Genomic DNA, 20,078 nt, shown 5'->3' with positions numbered 1-20,078 from the left:
ATGTCTTTGTAATAGTTTGAGATTGGGTATAATAACCCATGGTTGTATCACTATTATACAAAGAGAAGGAAAGTGGTAAACTTCCATTTTGTTTACAGTAATTGTATATTTCTAATCTGAGTCAGTTGCTGGTTTCTTATCTCATTTTATAGCTTCAATGTTTATACTTACATTATATAATCAATACCAGTCTTTTACCAATTAAGTATAGAGCAATTTATTATACTGTCTCTCTCAAAATGAGTCGAGTTGTTATGCTAGTGTAGTACTTGAATTTCTGCTTTCATTAATGACTAAACAAACCAGTTGTTAACACTCTAGATTTATCTCGGAGATGTTATCTCGAATGGGTTGTTGATTTAAACTTGCAAATTCTCGTAGTTTTATACGACGTCACATACATGATGACCTGAAGTCACAATATTTATATGTAGAAGAACACCACGTGAAGATAGACATCTCACCTAAAGCTCGAAAAGATTTTATGAATCTTCGTTTGCAAAATTTTACTTCTCTTATCTTATAATTCAGCTCTTTGTAAAATACTCTCACGATTGAAATTAGGCGGAGACATTATATATAATAGAGGATTAACAAGACATTGTGCACCTTTCACGTCTCGGATATGCTGATGTCAAAAATTTTCCTTCTGGTATCAGTGAGAATGGTGAAACCGTGATGTTGACCCCCACTTAGAGTGATGAGACTCCTACCTTGAATCCTGCTTTTGCTCATCTCGATCTAAGGGTGAAACCTGCAAGGAGCTTAGAAACCTCTTCGAGCTCAAGACAGTCAGATTGTCCTTGCAGTTTAAAGAATTGAATATTCAATGAACCTTTAGAGACTTACTCGGGTATGTGTTGAATGAGTTTTCCAACGAGTTCGCACCAAGACGATTTGATCACCTTTTATAGGTTGTTGGCCAACTCCAAGGAGGCGGTGATGATGAGGCGGTTGAGATCCACCATGTTGCCTTGATTAAAACTATTATTTCTTAGCTTGAGGATATTAGGGTTCTTCTTTGAGAATATCCCATATCTTTGATATTTAGAAGTTCTTATAAGGATTCTCGATAAATTATATTTCCGAGTTGACAATTCTTTAGTAGATGTTTCCTCCTTCCAAGAATTTTGAAGTCAAAGTTTGATAAATACCAAAGACCCTCACCGTCTGGGATCTTTGATAAGATTCGAGATTACGTCATTAAGCATTAGGCACGCTTCTACTTCCCATATTTCGGAATAGAGGTATCAGCTCCACTTATGCAGACTCCCCTAATCTGCTCGTAAATTCCAGGGAAGACCTGGTTGTATTTGAGTCAAGCATGACTTAAGGCGTCTAAGATAATCATACCGACCTTCCAGTTCGGGGCTTAAGTGGCAGACCTCCTTCGGATTCAACCTCCATGTTGACTTGATGCGGGTTGACCCGCTGAGATCTTGACTTTTTGACCTCAGTCAACTGCTGACCAATTCTCGAATCATCAGGATATAGTCTTGCAGACTCAACACCGAGAGCGCGTTGTCACTGAGTAAAATTCGACCTAGCATTGTCGCCTATTACCCGTGCGGCACTTACGCTTCAAGATTGGCAAAAGTGGAGCACAAGTCAGGCTTTCCCCAAGTTGGCCAAGTAACCTTCACTATAGACAAACAATATCCCTTGGTGGAGGAATCACACAAGAAATCTAAGTCACTAAAGTACTTAAGAGAACTAGCAAGAGTATTCTACTAAACCACACTAACACTTGGTGGAAGGAACTCTTATATTGCATTAAGAACTCTCAAGTACAAGATTACAAGCACGCTTCCCAAGTCACTCACACTTTGAGTTCACTTGGATGACTTACAAATGAGGAGGTTAACCCCTATTTATACTACTAGACACTTATAATAGACGATCACGATTAAAATACGTGTCTAAGATCTAAGGGCTTGGAAGTGTGTAGACATTTCCATGGAAGTCCCTAGAAACCTTCTAGAGTACTCCTTAATGCTCCATATATCTCTAGATGATTCCTCCCTTGACAACCCATAAATTTGCCAAACAGGCCCAAATCCATTTGCTAGGCTCAATATGATGTCCTCTTGACTTCTCCAGCCATTTTTAAAAGCTCTTACCAAAGTACGCGGTGTCACTATGCCCCTAGACCGGCCCATTACTTAGCCACAGCGTTCTCCCTTGTTTTTCCAATTGCTTACTTGTTTTCTTATCATGACACATCATGAATCTCAACCTACGTGTTTAACACCGGTGCTTGAAGCACATTTACAGTTGTCCTATGAGCATGGAAGAAAATAAATTAAACTATAAACAGAAACGTGGTTTCAGAGGAAAAAAAAACATCGACGTGCATTCCACATGAATAAATAGAAAAGAAGTAACAGACAAATTTACCACCGAAAATAGGAAAAAAAACTCGAAAATAGTACCAAACCGATGAATAATAGGGGAAAGGGTAAGGTGAATAACCCTCCCAAGATTTGACATGATCATCTTGAATGAATCTACGATGATGAGTTGAATAACACGGAACTCTCAAAGACACCCTCTACAGAACCAAAAGCTTCTGATAGACAGAGATTTGGGGAAGTGGAGATTCGATTACACAAATGCCGAAAAAAGCGTGGGATCAAAATGAAATTATCATTGATAATATATTTGCCTTTACTGTGGCTACTGATATTATCAAATAAAATTATGATTATGAACCACAATCTACTGAGGAATGTCGAGATATGCCTGACTGAGAGAAATGGAAAATAGCAACCCCTACAGAAACATATTCACTTCCAAAACATCGTGTGCTTGGCCTATAGTAACTATGTATTTATCAAATCAGGGGTGTTTGTTAGAATGATTGTCACTTCTTTATTCGTTGCTCTTGCTATGGGCAGGTGCTCATATAATTTTGGTTCCCTCGTGGTTACATCAACCTAATAGAAAAGTGATTTATGTATAAATTCGAGTATGGTGGTTTGAGTATGGTGGTTTGAGTATGGTGGTTGACAGCACTATCCGCCCCGTGCACACAGGTTACACCGTCAGTCTGTACGTACAATAGTAGATATGTGAGCATTCTCCTAACCGAATTAGATAATTAAAGTCCACATCTAAAGTGTTAGTCATTGACCTGCTTATGTAGCCACAAACATAGTTATTAAGAAACCTAATTGAAGACAATAGTAAAAGTAGTTAGGAAAAGAAGGTTTGAGAGCAACTTCAACCCCAGCCTATTTTAGGTTCAAAAAAATCAGTTTTTCACTCAAAAAATTTTAGCCTTAACTCAGGCTCAAAAATTCAGCTCCAACTACTGCCTCTCTTGAGAACGAAAATTTGTGCATGTGGGAAACTGATGTAGAAACGCAGCGGAATTAAAAGAGATTAAATAACTAAATAAGAACGATGAAAATAAAGATCAAATAACTCTAAATACTCATCTTTATTAAAATTTCAAAGGGGGTTTTCTCTCAATCTGAGAATAATAGACAAACTAGATATCCTTTTATAGGATTCTGGACTTTCCTAGATAGACTTGAATTAGACTTTCCTAAATAATTAAATACTGCAACTGCCTAAATAACTAGACTCAAATCTGGACCTTTCCAATTATTGGAAATACTAAAATAACATAATTTCCTAAACCTAAATTATCTAATAATCATACTAAAATAAGGACTTCCTAAATCTACTCTCTCTGGCCGGTTGGCCCATGACCGGGTTCGGTCATGGAAAAAGTCTCCACGCCGGGTGCCCCTGCATCAGCATCCCCTTCCCTCAAGAGGTTCGTCCCGAACCGTTTGTGAAGAGAACGTAATTCCTCCGATCCATCTTCAATTGGTAATAACGTCACGATCTTTTTCTTCCACGGAAATTCATAAACATTCAAACGACCACGGTAAGTGGCATCAACATCAGATTGCCATGGTCGTCCTAATATGATGTGGCATAAATCCATATCTGTGACATCACAATTAACTGTAGACAAATAAGAAGAACCAATAGAAAGATTAATAGTACACATGTGATCAACCCGTGTAGTAGTACCCGACTGAATCCAAGCGGTTTTATACGGGTTTGACTTAATCATTGTAGGAATACCCAAGAAGTGACAAGCTTTGTAGAAATTAAATTTTCTACACAACCATTGTCAATCACTATAGTACACACTTTATTCAGTACTGTTCCCCGTGTAACGAACAAATTCTTTCGTTGCGATAAATTCCTCTCGAAAGGTGTAAAAACAATTCTCCGAGTTAGTAACATAACTCGATCACCGTTGTCTGGATTAAGGTTAATACGTTCCAACTGTTCTTCATCTGAATCAAAATCTGATTTCTTTACTATAATATTTGCTTTACCGCGAGAGGGGCAAGCATTAGAATAGTGTCCCGTTTCATAACAACGATAACACTTTACCGGTGGAGGTTTTTTATAAGGATTTTCAACTACTGTTTTAGTTCCCTCCTCTGATTGTTTTGGTTGATCTAATTCATCCGGTAAAGTTCTTACTGATTGACTTCTAGTACTGTGTCCCCGAAAGATAGAACGTGAATCTGATTCAAAAGATCGAGCTACACTGATACATTCAGATACGGAATTGAAAGACCGTAAATTAACCAAATCCTTAATATCATTCCGAAGTCCGTCTTTGAATTTTTCCACTTTCATTGATTCTGAATCGGGAAGATTAAGCCTTGTGATTAGACGTTGGAATTCCGAAGCATATTCCTCAACTGAACGTCTTCCTTGACGACAACGTAAATAATCAACACATAATTGGTTCTCATAGTCCGGAGGGAGGAATCGTGAGAACATTAACGGTTTAAGCTCTAACCAAGAAGAAATGGGAGGTAGTTGTGATAAACGTCGATTTTCGGATTCCTGTTTCCTCCAAGTTAGAGTAGTTTTAGATAAATAACCAGTAACACAACGTACCTGTTCAGGACCTTCTACTTGCATAACATCAAAAAAGATCTCGAGTCGTGAGACGTAATCTAAGAAATCTTCGATATTTATTGAACCATCATATGATGGTACTTCCATTCGAATACAATAAGATGAATTTGGATGGGGACAATCGGATTCGGTTTGTTGATGGTGGTGTTCGAGATCGGTTTGAGGGGTTTGAAAAACTATCGGTGCTCGTTGGGTTTGGGTGTTTGTACGGTGGAATGGTGTGTTTGGTTCACGGGTTTGGGTAAGGACTAGGTTGGGCTCTCGGTTTCGGGTGATCGGTTGGTGTGGGTCTCGGTTACGTGGGTTTGGGTGTTGATCGGTTTGGAGATGATAGGGTAAAGCTGGTTCGGTAACTGTGGACGGGTAGAAAGTCACACGGTTAGAAGGATCGTCGGGTGGGCACCAGCAACTAGGCTTCGGGCCTTCAAATAGACGGGTTGACGGGCAGAAGGTCGGTTCTGGTAGCCGGGTAGACGGGTAGGCAAACGTCAGAGAAGGAAACAGCTACTGTCGGGCTAACGTCAGGGTGGAAAACGGGTACCAGTAGCCTGTAAACCTGCACAAGGGAAACACAACCGTGAAGTCCAAGGGGGCACCGGAGATGGTGTCGGCCAAGGACCCTCCGACGGTCAAGTCAGTAACTTAGTTCGATGTAATAAAGGGAATAAACCGAAGGTAGAGTTACTATTGATGGTAGAATCGTTGTAGCGTCGGGGTGGCACGACTCGTAGAGTGGCCGGAGCTCGGTTCTACGGAATGTGGAGTTGTGGTAGCTTCTGGACTACTTAAACAGCAGAGTAGACTTCTGGTTATAGAAGAGTAGGATTCTGCTTGCGGAAGAGTAGATCTCTGCTTGTGGAAGGGTAGTCTTCTGCTCACAGAAGGATAGACTAGCGGAGAATGAGAGAAACGAGAAGCCTCTAGCAAGTTCCGATGTGGTTTCGTGGAAGCTTCTAGCCGGAATCTCTGCCTTAGGCTAGCTTAGACCAGAGATCATCGGGGTAGGTGATTCGTAGCCGGAGCTTAGTATAGAATGATTGAAGTGATCAGAGTAGACTTCTGGAGTGCTAAGTAGAGAATAAGTAAGTAGTTTTCGAGTGAGAGTCTGAACCCTTTCCAAGAGTGAGGCTTCCTCTATTTATAGGGTGTAGAGGATAGTAACCGCTCTTGGGGGCGCAGGGTTGTTGGATCCGCAATAGTAGGATCACACTGGACTGCTTCCGTGGCCGTTGATCTCTTGAGAGATAAGGGTAGCCTTACGATACCCGTTGCCCTAGCCTGTTCGTTGCCAGTAGAAATAGTCCACCACTCCTTTAAAGTAGCGCAAGACTCGGTCTTCTACCATGACCCCAACGTGTAGCAGAATGCTAGGATTGGACTGACCCAATCTCTAACAATTTGGCCACGTGTACGCACAACTAGTACTACAAAAAACATGTTTATTAGGGACAGACGATTTTTCCATCTGTCCCCTATAAATGCACATCCGGGGCAGTCTTATAGGCATCTGCCCCTAAAACCTATGTATCTGGGACAGTTTAACACTAAGTTAGTTTTGGAACAACTCATAAAAAATTATGTTATTAGGGTCAGATTTTCCTAAACCCGAGAATTCAAGAAAATCCCCGTCCCCAATTCGAGAATTTTGCGGGAAAATTCCCTCTAAATTTTTTGGCAGAAATCTCAGGTCCCACGATCAAGAGGAACCCTTATCGATTTCATTCCATCATCTCACGAGTTCAAGTTAGTTAATGAAATTTAGGGTTCTTCATTATCACATTTGAACACCTTTGAGTTGCAATCTTTAGTTCTAGGCTCACAAATCCAGGTTAGTTTCTACTATCTTCCATCAATTTAACCTTCTAACTACAGGTTTAGAACTCTAATTTTGGGCAACTCAATCAATTTTAGGTTTAGCTCCATCATCACCTTCAAGGCATAGTCTTCAATTCCAAGCTTTGGCTGCTGTTATAGTACAAATTCAAGTTAGTTCCATCACTTTTCCATCAATTTTTACCTTCTAACAACTGGTTTAGAACTCTAATTTTGATGTTCAGTCGATTTTAGGGTTAGTTACATCAATTTAAATAAGTTATTTGCCTTAAATTAGGTTATATATATATTGTCTTTTGAGTTTGATTGAACTTGTTATTTTCTTCTCTTGTTATTTGCTTCATACCATAATGGTTTGAAGATGCTCATCAAGTGTTTGATTAACTGTCTGTGAAGAATGATTGATGGGCACAAAAGAAATGCATAACTCCTAACACCTCTTTTGTTATAGGCATCTGATATCGTTTCGATTCCACCTGGTAGTGACAATTCTAAACCATGATTAGATATGTTAATTGTTAGATATATATCATAAAATACTTGTTTTCTCTAAAATTTATAAATCGTGGAAAGACTTGTTTTATTTCATATTAATCCATATTTTAGGTAGAGGGGTGTTGATCTCTGTGCCCCCTCAGGATTGACTGAATATTTCTATTTTCTTCCTATATTAAATCTAATAATTCGAACGGATCGAACCTTTGACCTTTTGGATCTTCTTGTTTTAATTCAATGTAATACAACCTTTTCCTCTACAAGTAGTTGTTCCAAAAAATGCTTCTTTTATGATTTTAATAGGAACCCATTTTCCATCTTTAACAACTTGTAGTTCTTCAACTTAATGAAGATGAAGGAGAATAGTTAGAGCAACTGAATAAGAGTGACTTTTGAGGCCAATGACTAGGTCAGGCGGACAGGGTGGATAATAATTCATTCTCATACTCTGCACTCCATCTTCAAATAACTTTTCTATCACCTTTGTTTCAATTTGTAAAGCTTTTGCCATTACTTTTATGGGAATCATAGCTAGACTTTTCCATTCGAATGAAGATACAGTATAACTATTTCCATTCGAAAGAAGAAGAAAAACACTTGTTCTTCTTCTTCTTCTTCCTCCATCATCGTCTTCAAGGTAAATCTTCTTCTCTCCACGTTTTTTCTCTTGTTTTTTGCTTTGGTTTTGCATCCTCTTCGACCAGTTTTTATTCTTGTATGTATTGATAAACCTTCTCCGTTTGATCTTGTGTGCGCTGTTTGTGTACAATCTTTGAAATGTATATAACATTTCACTTGTTTTATAATTTTCGTAAAGGAAGTACTATAAAGTTACATTGTTTTGAAATTTCAGGCATATTTTTTTTCATATGGATAAGAGTTGGATATCTAAATATAGGTCAACTAAGGAGTATTTTGATGGGGTAAAGGCATTCATTGAATATGCCTTTACCCATGGAAGAGTTTATGATGGAGAAGTTGTTAAATGCCCATGCATAGAGTGTGTTAATGTAGAGTATGCTGATAGAAAAACGCTCTACGAACATTTAATTTGTCGTGGAATGATGTCCAGTTATAAGGTTTGGGATTTTCATGGTGAAAGTGTTGACGGGTCACATACTCCTGAACCTGATTTGTTTCCTACTAATAGTGGCATAGACAGTGAGGGAGGTGACGACATAGAAAGCATGTTGCGCGATGCTTATGGGATAAGGAATGTGGGCGACGATGTGGATATGGGGGTAGAAGAATCGAATGACATACCGTTGGATGTATCTTGTGGAAAGGTATTTTTTGTTTGTACACGTGAATTGAGTTCTTAATAAACTATTTCTCATATTTATATTACATGAATTTTTCATTTACAATTTGTAGATACTTGTGTACACTAAAGAAATATGTGCGAAATAAGGCTCAACCCGAGGGGTCCATTGCAGAAGGATACATGATTGAAGAGTGCTTGACGTTTGTCACAAGATACTTAGAGGATGTTGAAACCCGACTAACTAGACCCCCAAGATATGTGGATGACAGTCATATTGGAAGTATTGAAGGCTTTATTCTTAGCAATGAGGAAAGGGATCAAATACATGATTATGTGTTATTCAATGATGACAACATCTCTACAATAATCGAGTGAGTTTTCTCCAATTTACATAAGTAATACACTTTATATGCTGCAAATTAGAGTAATTTACTAATAAATATTGTTTGATTGCACCCTTTACCATGGGTTATATGATCTTTTTCTTTTGTTTTTGATTTTTTTTAAGCAGTGCATTTGGTGGAGATAAAATTATTATCGAGGCAGTCACTAGCACCGTAGCAGGTATGTATTCTGTTTAATGTTGATCTTTCGTAGAAATCAAAAACTTTTAAAGGGGTTTGAACCCTTTCATTGTTCCTAATAATGCAGCCGTATCCTTATGAAGAGTGATGTGCCAATGTGCAATGTTGTTTTCTTTTTTTGCCTTTATGTATGATGGTTAAGTTATGTATTGGTTTCAGTGTTTAAATATATTAACAAGTTATTCTTATGCTTTTGTAGATGGCTGAATCAGAAGGACAAGCCATTTCTAGAAAGGGAAGAGGAGAAACGAAATTCACCTGGTTAGGGGACACGCATGATCCACTACTTACAAGTTGGAAACGCCGAAAACCTGTTCAAACAAACTCAACTAAATTGTCATCTTTAGTTGGAAAAATTGGGAGAGATGTCAAAATTTTACCTGTCCACATAAGCAGCTGGAAACAAATGCCCTCAGAACGTAAGGAAGAAGCAGTCCGCAATATCAGGAAGCATTTTCTCATCCCGGATGATAACATAAAGTGGGTGCTTGAAAGTTTAAATAGAGCTTGGAGAGATCAGAAATACGAATTTAAGCGCTTACACTTTTATCCTTTTTCCACATCGGGAGAACGAATTAGAAACAGACCAAAAGTTGTTCCCTTAGATTCATGGAGGTTGCTGGTGAAGTTGTGGGAAGATGATAAAAACGCGGTAAGTTTCAAAATACAATTGCAATGAAACATTATTATTGTTTTAATTGTTGGTTTTCATTAATAAGTTTACCATTGTCATTGTTTGTAACAACACAGGAAAAAGCAGAAAAAACAAAGAGAACAGGAAGAAACTTACAATGCCACACACTGGTGGTTCGAAGAATTATGCAAAACATGGCATCGAGGTGAAAAATACTTATTATAATTAAATTTTTTAAATATATATACATATACATATATACATATACATATATACATATACATATATACATATACATATATATATATATATATATGTACTAACATAATGACTTTTTTTAGATCGAGGAAGATCTTGAAAGAATTGCACCAACGGGTACACCAGCTACTCAAGTAGAAGTATTCATCAAAACACGTACGAAAAAGGATAATACACCAGTAACAACTCAGGCGGATGAAAAGATGGTAATGAGTAAATTAACCAATGTTATACAATTTGCTTATAAACATATTTTAATCCCTTTTTGTACTTTCAATATTTCAAGAAAGAAATGAGGGACCGAGTTGCCAAGAATACTCAAGACGGGATACCTATACAACAAGATGGACCTGATCCCATATTTGCGGAGGTTATGGGACCCGAAAGTAGAGGATTTATCCGTGTTACGGAAAAGGCACTCCAAAAACTATTTGGGGAGAATCATCAACGACCAAATCTCGTAATAGCAATGAGGAAAATCCGAACGAAAAAAAAATGGAAGAGATGAAAAACGAACTTGATAGTACAAGGGCGGAACTAGCAGCAATAAAGGATTACTTGAGAAATCTTCACAACAAAGAGGTATAATCCTAAATAATTACGATTTAAGATCTAATATCATTACAAAATCAATATTACAAACCTATATAATCGTTTTGCAGCAACATGTTTCAACACCTGAGTTGTCGTTTGGAAGTACTCCTACCGATCCAAGTTCATCCACTCATTAAATTAGCGTAAGGTAATCTTTTACATCATGCATATCTTAGTTATGAACATATTCTCCTTGAGTTGTTGCTCTCTAGCTTTAAACCTAGATTATACGTAAGAGACACTTAGTTGAACACCTTGTAACTAAGCTGTAAAGCTTGAAATCAATCCAACACCACCATGTAACTAAACATAAATATGACATGTGTAATATAGACACCTTTATAGGTATTAACTAGTATATCTACATAAATACGATCTATGTAACATGGACACCTTCATAATGCTTACCCATTCAACCCATTTAGATGTCCTCCTTTTGTTGAATAATACTAACTCTAAGTATTTGTTTTCTTATGTAGCAGTTGTATCATAAAACACTATGTGATCCGATTTACTTGTTTTAAATCATAGGTTGCCCATTTCGTTTCAAATGTGACTTGTCAGTGTTTCTAATTAAATATCTACTCTATTTTTTATGTATATCCTTTATTCTTGGATGATGTTACTTTATGTCTTCTTTACTTCAATACTTTGTTTCTTTTGTAACATAGGTTGTCAATTTTGTTGCTTAGGTTTTTTTTCTTTTTCTGCATCTTTCTAATTGGATTATTTATTGTTTTCAAGTTCTTACAAAGGTATCTTCTTACTGTTGATTATGTGTGATATGTGACAGGAAACTACAGACTCTTCGATCGTTATTGAAGGCATTTGGAATGGCAGCATCAAAGTTGAAGCGGATTGGATATCTTGACGATTTATAGAGACTAAATAACATAGTTTTAATGTATTTTTTTCTGTTGATATCTGGGAATTAGGTATATAGAATGATTGAAAAATACATTCTCTTCCGATTATGTAATTAATTTTGATTATTCTGTATTAGGAACATTGAATACATTTTATATTAAATAGCTAGAAATTTTTAAATTATTTTTTTTTGTAAATTTCATCTTATTAGGGACGGTTAATCTTCCGTCCCTAATATTTATTCGGGACAGATTAGTGAAACAGAACCGACCCAAATAGATAGGTGGTTGACGGATCGTAAATATTATTGGGGACAATTGCTGCCTGTCCCAAATGAATCTGGGACGGTTATCTAGCCGTCCCTATATCTGTCCCAAATATTATTTGGGACGCCGGTAACAGGGACGGTTTTGAAACTGTCCCCAATGGACATTTGGGACAGTTTATGACTATTAGGGACAGTTTAAAACCGTCCCAAATGACCATATTTTTTGTAGTGTAGCTGGAGTGTGGGTGGATCGTCATGGCAGACTTCCTCTCGGCATGCCAGGAGCGTCGGCTTGGGTAGGCCTGCTTAGAATTTCTGGGCTTGCGAGGCGTGTTGGGCTTTCGGTGGGCTTCCTTGCTAGACCGTAGAGGCTACTGAAGGCACCCCTCATATGATACACGAGGGTGGGCGCATAAGGAAGGCCCAATGCTGTTTTTTGCCAATACAGTTTGTCCCCCACTCCCTGAGTTAGCGAGTGGCTGACTTAGGGAGTAGTTGTAGCTGGAACTATTGGAATAGTACCCGGAAGCTTTGTATCGTTGTTTCGTTTTCCCGTGTGGCACGCCGGAGCGTTTTGACATGAGTCGGATGGAGCGGCACCGTAACTGGTGGGCAGCGAGTCAAGGAGGCTCGTAATTGATAGAGAGACGGATGCCAGAGCGTTAGCCATGTTCGGGACGTGGCAAGTCAGGGGGAAAGATGGTCGGGTTGACCGGAGGAAGAGGAGCTGACGCGGTGTGTCCGGGTTAGGTCGCGACAGGGCAGGAGCTTCTGCCCTGCTTTGGCGCGCGGGGCAGGGGTGCCCGCCCTGCTTTGGTGCGCGGGGCAGGAGCTTCCTGCCCTGCTGCTGGGCGCGGGACAGGAGCTTCCTGCCCTGCTGCTGGCGCGCGGGGCAGGAGCTTCCTGCCCTGCTGCTGGCGCGCGGGGCAGGAGCTTCCTGCCCTGCTGCTGGGCGCAGGGCAGGAATTCCTGTCCAGGCAGCATGCCATGATTTTTTTTTTTTTATTATATATATATATATATATATACGTACGTATATGTGTAAATTTGCAGAGTTACCTGAAATTTTTGCTGCCTCATTTTTCGTTCGACTTGACAGTTGATTCGCCAACGCGACGGCCGACGTCATTCATCCGATCTTGACTTCTCGCGGAGTTTTCATGTGAGTTAAGGTAGAACTTTTTTACCATGACTATGTGGGCTAGGTTAGCCATATGTTTGCCTTGTTTTACTCTCGTAGTAAGCGTAGGATTCAACCAAATTATGTTCTATGCATGCCATGTTAGTGTGGTGAACTTAACATATGCATGGCAGAAAATGTGTAGTGGCGGGGTAGAATCACGATAGGCAGAAAATGTGTAACAACAGTGTAAAATCATGCTAGGCTTGTAGTTGGCGTGTTAGCTAGGGTAAGACCTTGTTACCGCAACCGCGAGGGCTAGACAAGATCCTTGGTAGGAGTACCTTATTCTTACTCAGGTGTGTTCAACATTCCTCGTATTGATTTGTTATCTAACATTGTGTTTTTATGTGCTTCCGTCGCAGGCTTTGTCTGGCATGGGTTATGCTAGAGATCAAAAGACCAGCAGATTAACGCGTGGAAGCAGAAATACCACGCAGAGCATCTTCTCGTCGAGGAGAGATCTCGCCTTGCTGAGGAGCAGACTCGTCTTGCCGAGGAGCAGAGGCGTCTTGCTGAAGAGTTCAAAGGCAAGTTGAAGGTGAAAACAGACGAGTTCGATGAGGCGGTTGAGGATCACGGGGCGCGGGTACAGATACATGCAAGGGGCATGCTTATGCGGGAGTACGTGGCGGGGACACACCTTACCGAGTGAGACCCGGCTGGCACGATTGCGCTTCTTGACCAACAGGAGGCGGAGGATAGGGCGATCGAAGAGGCAGAGCAGGCTCAAGCTAGGGCTAGAGCGTCGGGTAGTCGTCCCCGTTGAGTTGTGCTACCCTTGGGCTGGCTTCTTCCACTGAGTGGTAGTTAGATTTACTTTCTTTTGCTTGCCCATGGGGCTATGTCAGGAATACTGTGTCGTTAGTTTGTGTTAAACTTAGACTTTCGGAGGGCTGTAGTATCTTTGGTTGCCCATGGGGCATGCTAGACTTTTTGTGGGGTGACTCCCCTTGTTATTCTAACTTCTGGGTTACTCTTTGAAAAATGAAGCTAGAGTTGCTTTAACTATGCTTTATTGATGACTTGCGAATTGATAAATCATTGAGTACAGTAATTCAACAAAAAGTGCAACAAGTATGTAGTAGGACAAAGAGTGGTGCTCTTGGGCAGCCTTAGGACAAAGAGTGGTGCTCCAGGGCAGCCTAGGGCTGGGGTAAGGAGAGGCACACATCAGGGTAGCCTGAGTCGTCGACTGCGCACACTTTATTAGTCTTTGGTGGACTCGTTAATCGACGTTGTATGTCTTAATGAGTAGAGGGTAGGTTGTGCCCTGCATTTTGCTTTGTACTACTCCGACCTAGGCAGGGATATGCATGCCAACGGCGGGGAAGCGTCATCTGGGCAGAGGTGTCGGATTGTCCGTGTGAACACTGTCTTGCCATCTATTGTCCCCCCAGCCTAAGTGTAGAGTCAGTTTGCTCTGGACTTAGGCTGTCATTTTCGTTGGCGTCGTAGGATGGGAGAAGGTTGTCCTTTTCCAGCTTGTCCAAATTCGCCATTAGATTTCCGACCATGCACGCTGCAAGAGGGGTGGTCGATAGCAAATGCCATCGACCTTTGGAAACTCGAGTTAGTGAGTTTTTTACATGTTAAACAAGATAGCCAGAGGAGGTAGAGGTATGCGTTACTCTCCCTTAGACAAAGTGTTGGACCATGCTTGTCCTGGTCTTAAGTTGTTATCCTCGTCGACACCGTAGGATGGAAGAAGGGCGTCCTTCCCCAGCTTGTCCAAGTCTGCCGTTAGATAGCCAACCTGCACACTGGAATGATGGGTGGTCGACGGCAATGCCATCGACCTTCAGAAACTCGAGTTAGCAACGCCCTGAGATGACAAAGAAAAAATATACAAAGGAGGTAAGGGCATGTGTTACTCTCCCTCAGGTTAAAGGTCGGACTAGGCTTGTTCTGGGCTTAGGTCGTCATCCTTGTTGATGCTACAAGGTGGGAGAAGAGTGTTCTGTTTCTAGCTTGCCCATGTTTACCGTAGGATAATCAACCTGTACAGAAAAGAAGAAAGGGTGGTCGATGGCATTGCCATCGACCCTCCGACGCCCAAGTCAGTAATGTTCTGAGGAGAGAATAGAAAATGGACAGAGGAAATAAGAATATGTGGTACTCCCTGTTCCCCTCTGAGGGGTTCGGTGTGGGCATGTCGTATGCTACCGAGTTATACTGGAGCCGCAACTGCCCTTATGCTCCTTGGTCTGGGAGTTGAACCAACTTCACCAGGTGTGTATGTCTACGCTGGTAGACCAGCAGGTCTAATGGGGTGTGTCCCATTTTATTGTCAAGAATCCTGTCACAAAATGGGTGAGAGGGGTAGTCGGTGGCATGGCCACCGACTCTCCGATGCTTAAGTCAGAACAAGTGTTATTAGAAGTGGTAAGTAAAGTAAAGAGATAGGGTTAGAAGTGGTACAACTTCAGATGAGTGGCGTTCCAACTGTTGTTAATATTGAGCCCATCTTTTGCTTGGAACTTGTATGCTCCCTGGCCTATCACCCTGGTGATTAGGTAAGGGCCTTCCCAGTTGGGGGCTAGTTTGCCTGCTCCAGCCTCTCTGGTATTCTGGAAAACCTTTCGGAGCACCCAGTCACCTACTTTGAAGGTACGAGCTCTGATGTTCCGGTTGTAATGACGGGCTACCTTTTGCTGGTATGCTGCATTCCTTATTACTGCTATATCTCGAAGCTCGTCGACTGTGTCGAGGTTGTGGTTGAGTTGATCCCAATTTGACTCTTCTGTAGTCCATTGACAACGTACTGATGGTACTCCAGCTTCCACTGGTATGACCGCTTCAGAACCGTAGGCTAGGGAGAAAGGAGTTTCGCCAGTCGGGGTTCTAGCAGTAGTTCGATACGACCAGAGAACCCCTGGCAACTCGTCTGCCCAAGCCCCTTTAGATTTTTTGAGCCTCTTCTTCATAGTTTTCATGATGGTCTTATTAGAAGACTCTGCTTGTCCATTAGATTGAGGGTAGCGTGGGGTAGAAAAGCTAAGCTTGATTCCCCATCCCTTGCAGAAGTCCTGGAAGTCGAAACTAATGAACTGGGAACCGTTGTCGGTAACGATCTCCTTGGGTACCCCGAACCTGCAAATAACATTTTTCCAAATAAAATTCTTTACCTCGCGGTCTCTGACCTGGTGGAACGCCTCAGCCTCGATCCACTTGGTGAAGTAGTCTGTCACGGCTAGCATGTAAACTCTCTGCCCTGGAGCAGTGGGTAGTTTTCCCACGATGTCCATACCCCACTTCATGAACGGCCATGGTAAAAGTATGGAGTTGAGTTTTTCTGGAGGTAAATGGGAGGAGTTGGCAAACCTCTGGCAACTGTCGCAATTCCTGACGTGACTTATAGAATCTGCTCGCATGGTAGGCCAGTAGTAGCCAGCTGTGAGGACTCGACTGGCTAGACTACGGCTTCCTGAGTGGTTGCCACATTCTCCCTCATGAAGCTCGGCTAGCACGTATTTGGCTTCCTCTGGAGTGACACATTCGAGATAGGGTCCAGAGTAGGACCTTTTAAGTAGTTGACCTTCCAGCATGGTGAACCTAGCTGCTTTTGCTCTTAGTCTACGAGCCTCATTCTTGTCTTCTGGTAGCTCGTCAGTGGTCAAATAACTTATTATTGGTGTCATCCAATTGTTGCTGGAGTCTACACTTGCTACCTCCAGGGCAGGATTTTTCCATGTGGCTGGCCACTGGAGGGTAACTAGTGGGATTGACTGCTCTGACTTGGCTGGGATCGATGAGCCTAGATTGGCTAGGGCATCAGCATGGCCATTCTCCAGTCTGGGTACCTGTGTTATGTTGGCCTCTTCGAAGTCAGCTAACATATCCTTTATCTTGGCTAGGTAAGCGGTCATCCTGGCATCTCTGGTTGGTATGCTCCTTGCGTTTGGTTGACTATCAGTTGGGAGTCTGACTTTATCTCTAGCCTTCGAACACCCATTTCTTTGGCGAGAGCTAGCCCGGCGATCAATGATTCGTACTCGGCTTCGTTATTTGTGGCTTTGAACTCACATCTGACGGCACGCTGGATTTGGTCTCCCTCAGGGGATTGGAGGACTAGCCCTAGCCCGACCCCATTCATGTTACTGGAGCCATCAACCGACAGGGTCCATTTCAACTTTTTCTGCTCTGCAAGACACAATAACTCCTTCTCGGCTTGAATTAGAGTACTAGGTGTAAAGTCGGCTATAAAGTCAGCCAACACTTGGGACTTAATCGCAGTACGAGGTTGGTAGCAAATATCATGCTCGCTTAATTCGACAGCCCACTTGGTCAGTCTACCAGATAGTTCTGGTTTGTGAAGCACATTCTTTAACGGAAATGTAGTAACTACGACTATCGGGTGGCACTGAAAATATGGTCTTAGCTTCCTGGCAGCCATCACTAAGGCCAGTGCAAGCTTTTCTAGCTGGCTATAACGGGTCTCTGCATCAAGCAGGGGCTTGCTAACGTAATAGACGGGTAGTTGCTTACCTTGTTCTTCCCGTACTAACACTGCACTTACTGCTGTTTCGGAGACTGCTAGGTAGACATACAATTTTTCTCCCTCCTGAGGCTTGGATAGCAAGGGTGGAGAGGTCAGGTACTCCTTCAGTTGTTGGAGTGCCTCTTCGCATGCTGGAGTCCATGCAAATTCTTTGGCCTTTCGTAAGGTAGAGAAGAAATGGTGGCATTTTTCAGAGGACCGTGAGATAAAACGGCTGAGTGCTGCCACTCGACCAGCTAGTTTCTGCACATCTTTGATGCATGTGGGAGAAGGGATGTTCATCACAGACTGGATCTGGTCTGGGTTGGCTTCTACTCCTCTGTGGGTCACCATGTACCCCAAGAACTTCCCTGAAGAAACACCGAAGGAACACTTAGTAGAATTAAGTTTCATATTGTACCTTTCTAGTACGTCGAAAGCCTGCTGGAGATGTTTGAGATGTTCTTCAGCTATCAGAGACTTGACTAGCATGTCATCGATGTAGACTTCCATGGTGTCCCCCAGCATGCCTGCAAACATTTTGTTTACCAGTCTCTGGTAAGTTGCCCTTGCGTTCTTCAACCCGAACGGCATGACTTTGTAGCAGAAGATGCCTCTTTCTGTGATGAAGGCAGTCTTTTCCTGGTCTGCAGGGTGCATCAGTATCTGGTTGTGCCCAGAGAACGCGTCCATAAAGCTGAGTAGTTGGTGGCCTGCAGTGGCATCGACAAGCATGTCGATGTGAGGTAGCGGGAATGAATCCTTGGGACAAGCTTTGTTTAAGTCTGTGAAGTCGATACAGACTCTCCACTTCCCATTTTTCTTCTTTACCACGACTACGTTAGCCAACCAGTCGGGGTAGTTGACTTCTCGGACAAACCCAGCTTCGATCAGCTTCTGAACTTCCCCATTTATTACCCTGTTTCGTTCTGGAGCGAATTTTCTATGCTTCTGTCTTACTGGAGGATGGCTAGGATCTACCTGCAATTTATGTACCATTACCTCAGGGTCGATTCCAGTCATGTTAGCATGAGACCAGGCAAAGCAATCGTGGTGGGTTGTGAGAAACTCGACGAGCTTGCTCCGTAGGGTAGGATTGAGCTTAGAACCAATCTGTACTTTATGATCCGGGAAGTCTGGGTGGATCTGGACTTCATCTAGCTCTTCCACACTTGGGCAGTCTGGATCGGTGCTACTGAGTTTCTCCTTCTGTAATTGCTATAAGGCTGACTTCGGGGCTTTCATTGCGTTTTTGTAGCAATTCCTCGAGGTACTCTGCTCCCCTCTGATCTCTCGGACACCCCAGGGAGTTGGGAACCTGAGCACTTGGTGGAACGTAGATGGCACTGCCCTCATGCTATGGATCCATGGCCTACCGAGTATGATATTATAGGCAGAAGGGCAGTCCAGTACAACGAACACAGTGCTAAGGTTGACTCCTCCTGCGAAGACGGGAAGGGTGACTTCTCCCAATGTGTGTTTCTGTTCTCCACTAAAGCCTACCAGAACAGTAAAGCGTCGACATATGCAAGATTCATCTAAGCCCATACCTTGCAAAGCATTCAAGAAAAGCACATTAGTGGATGAACCATTATCTATCAAAATACGCTTAACTAGAACATTTGCAATATTAAGAGAGATAACAAGAGCGTCATGATGAGGGTTGACGAGCCCTGTGGCTTCATTATCTATGAAGGTTATTGTCTGGTTGGTGTAGGCATGAGGAGTAACTTCTGTAGAGTGGGCTAGAGGGTTGGCTGCAATTCTAGCACTCCTCTTGGCTGCAGAGTGGCTAACTCCACTCACTTCTGAACCTCCTGAGATTACTAGACACGTCTTCGTAGGAATCGGCTGCTCTGGTTCCTTGACTTGGGTGTCTCGTTGTGCCAGGGTACTCTTCCCTTTCTCTGTCAACAAGTCGGTAAGGTGGCCTCTTTTCAGCAACTCTGCAACTTCTAGCCTGAGGGCTATGCAATCTGTAGTGTTGTGGCCGTGATCTCCGTGGAACTCGCACCACTTGGTTGTGTCTCTCTTCTCGCCAGGAGTCTTTGTCTTTCCTGGCCATCTTACAGTACTGCCCATGCCCTTCATAACCGCTACTAGTTCGACTGGTTCAATGCTTAGGTTGTACTCTGGAATCCTGGTACGAACGGGTCCTTGAGGCTTCTCTGTTGGGCGACCTGATGGAGGGTCAAGTGGCCTTCTGTTCTCCCTAGGAGGGCCACGTCTGGAAGTTGGGTAGGGCTCCCCTGGTCTGCTATCTGTTCTCCGATCTGGTCGTCTAGAGCGACGGTCCCTGTTCCTGTCATCATAAGAATAATATTTGTTTCGGTGGACTTCGTCTTCCTCCCACCGAATTTCTACCCAAGCGCGAGCCAGGGCATCCTCCATGGTAGTGCAGTTGAATTTAGTAAGCTCCTTGTACAGCTCGCCTTCTGGTAGCAAGCCTTTTCGGAATGCGTCAACTGCAGTCTCCTGGTTGCAGTAGGGAATCGATACCTTCTCTCGGTTGAACCTCCCTACGTAGTCTCTGAGTGGCTCGCCCCTTCTCTGGTGGACTCGGTAGAGATCGCCAGATAGCTTTTCTAGCTTTTTGCTACTGGCAAACTGCTCTACAAATGTGTCTGTGAGCTGGGCAAAGGAGGTGATCGAATTGTTGGGC

At 42.3% G+C, this 20,078-nt stretch overlaps 1 long non-coding RNA gene across 1 annotated transcript; it reads left to right on the top strand.

Annotated features, from left to right (window-relative positions):
* Positions 1-10,114: 10,114 nt before the first annotated feature.
* LOC147567283 (uncharacterized) lies at positions 10,115-10,773 on the top strand. Its single transcript, XR_015237617.1, has 3 exons — positions 10,115-10,233; positions 10,314-10,609; positions 10,690-10,773. It is a non-coding gene; the product is annotated as an uncharacterized LOC147567283 (long non-coding RNA).
* Positions 10,774-20,078: the final 9,305 nt, after the last annotated feature.

The sequence above is a fragment of the Eschscholzia californica genome, unplaced genomic scaffold (assembly GCF_041429995.1).
Source record: "Eschscholzia californica isolate CP2 unplaced genomic scaffold, dmEscCali1.0.p SCAF_1, whole genome shotgun sequence".
NCBI classification, from domain to species: domain Eukaryota; kingdom Viridiplantae; phylum Streptophyta; class Magnoliopsida; order Ranunculales; family Papaveraceae; genus Eschscholzia; species Eschscholzia californica.
The sequence above is the reverse complement of the archived record's forward strand: the minus strand, read 5'-3'. Positions and strand labels throughout refer to the sequence as shown.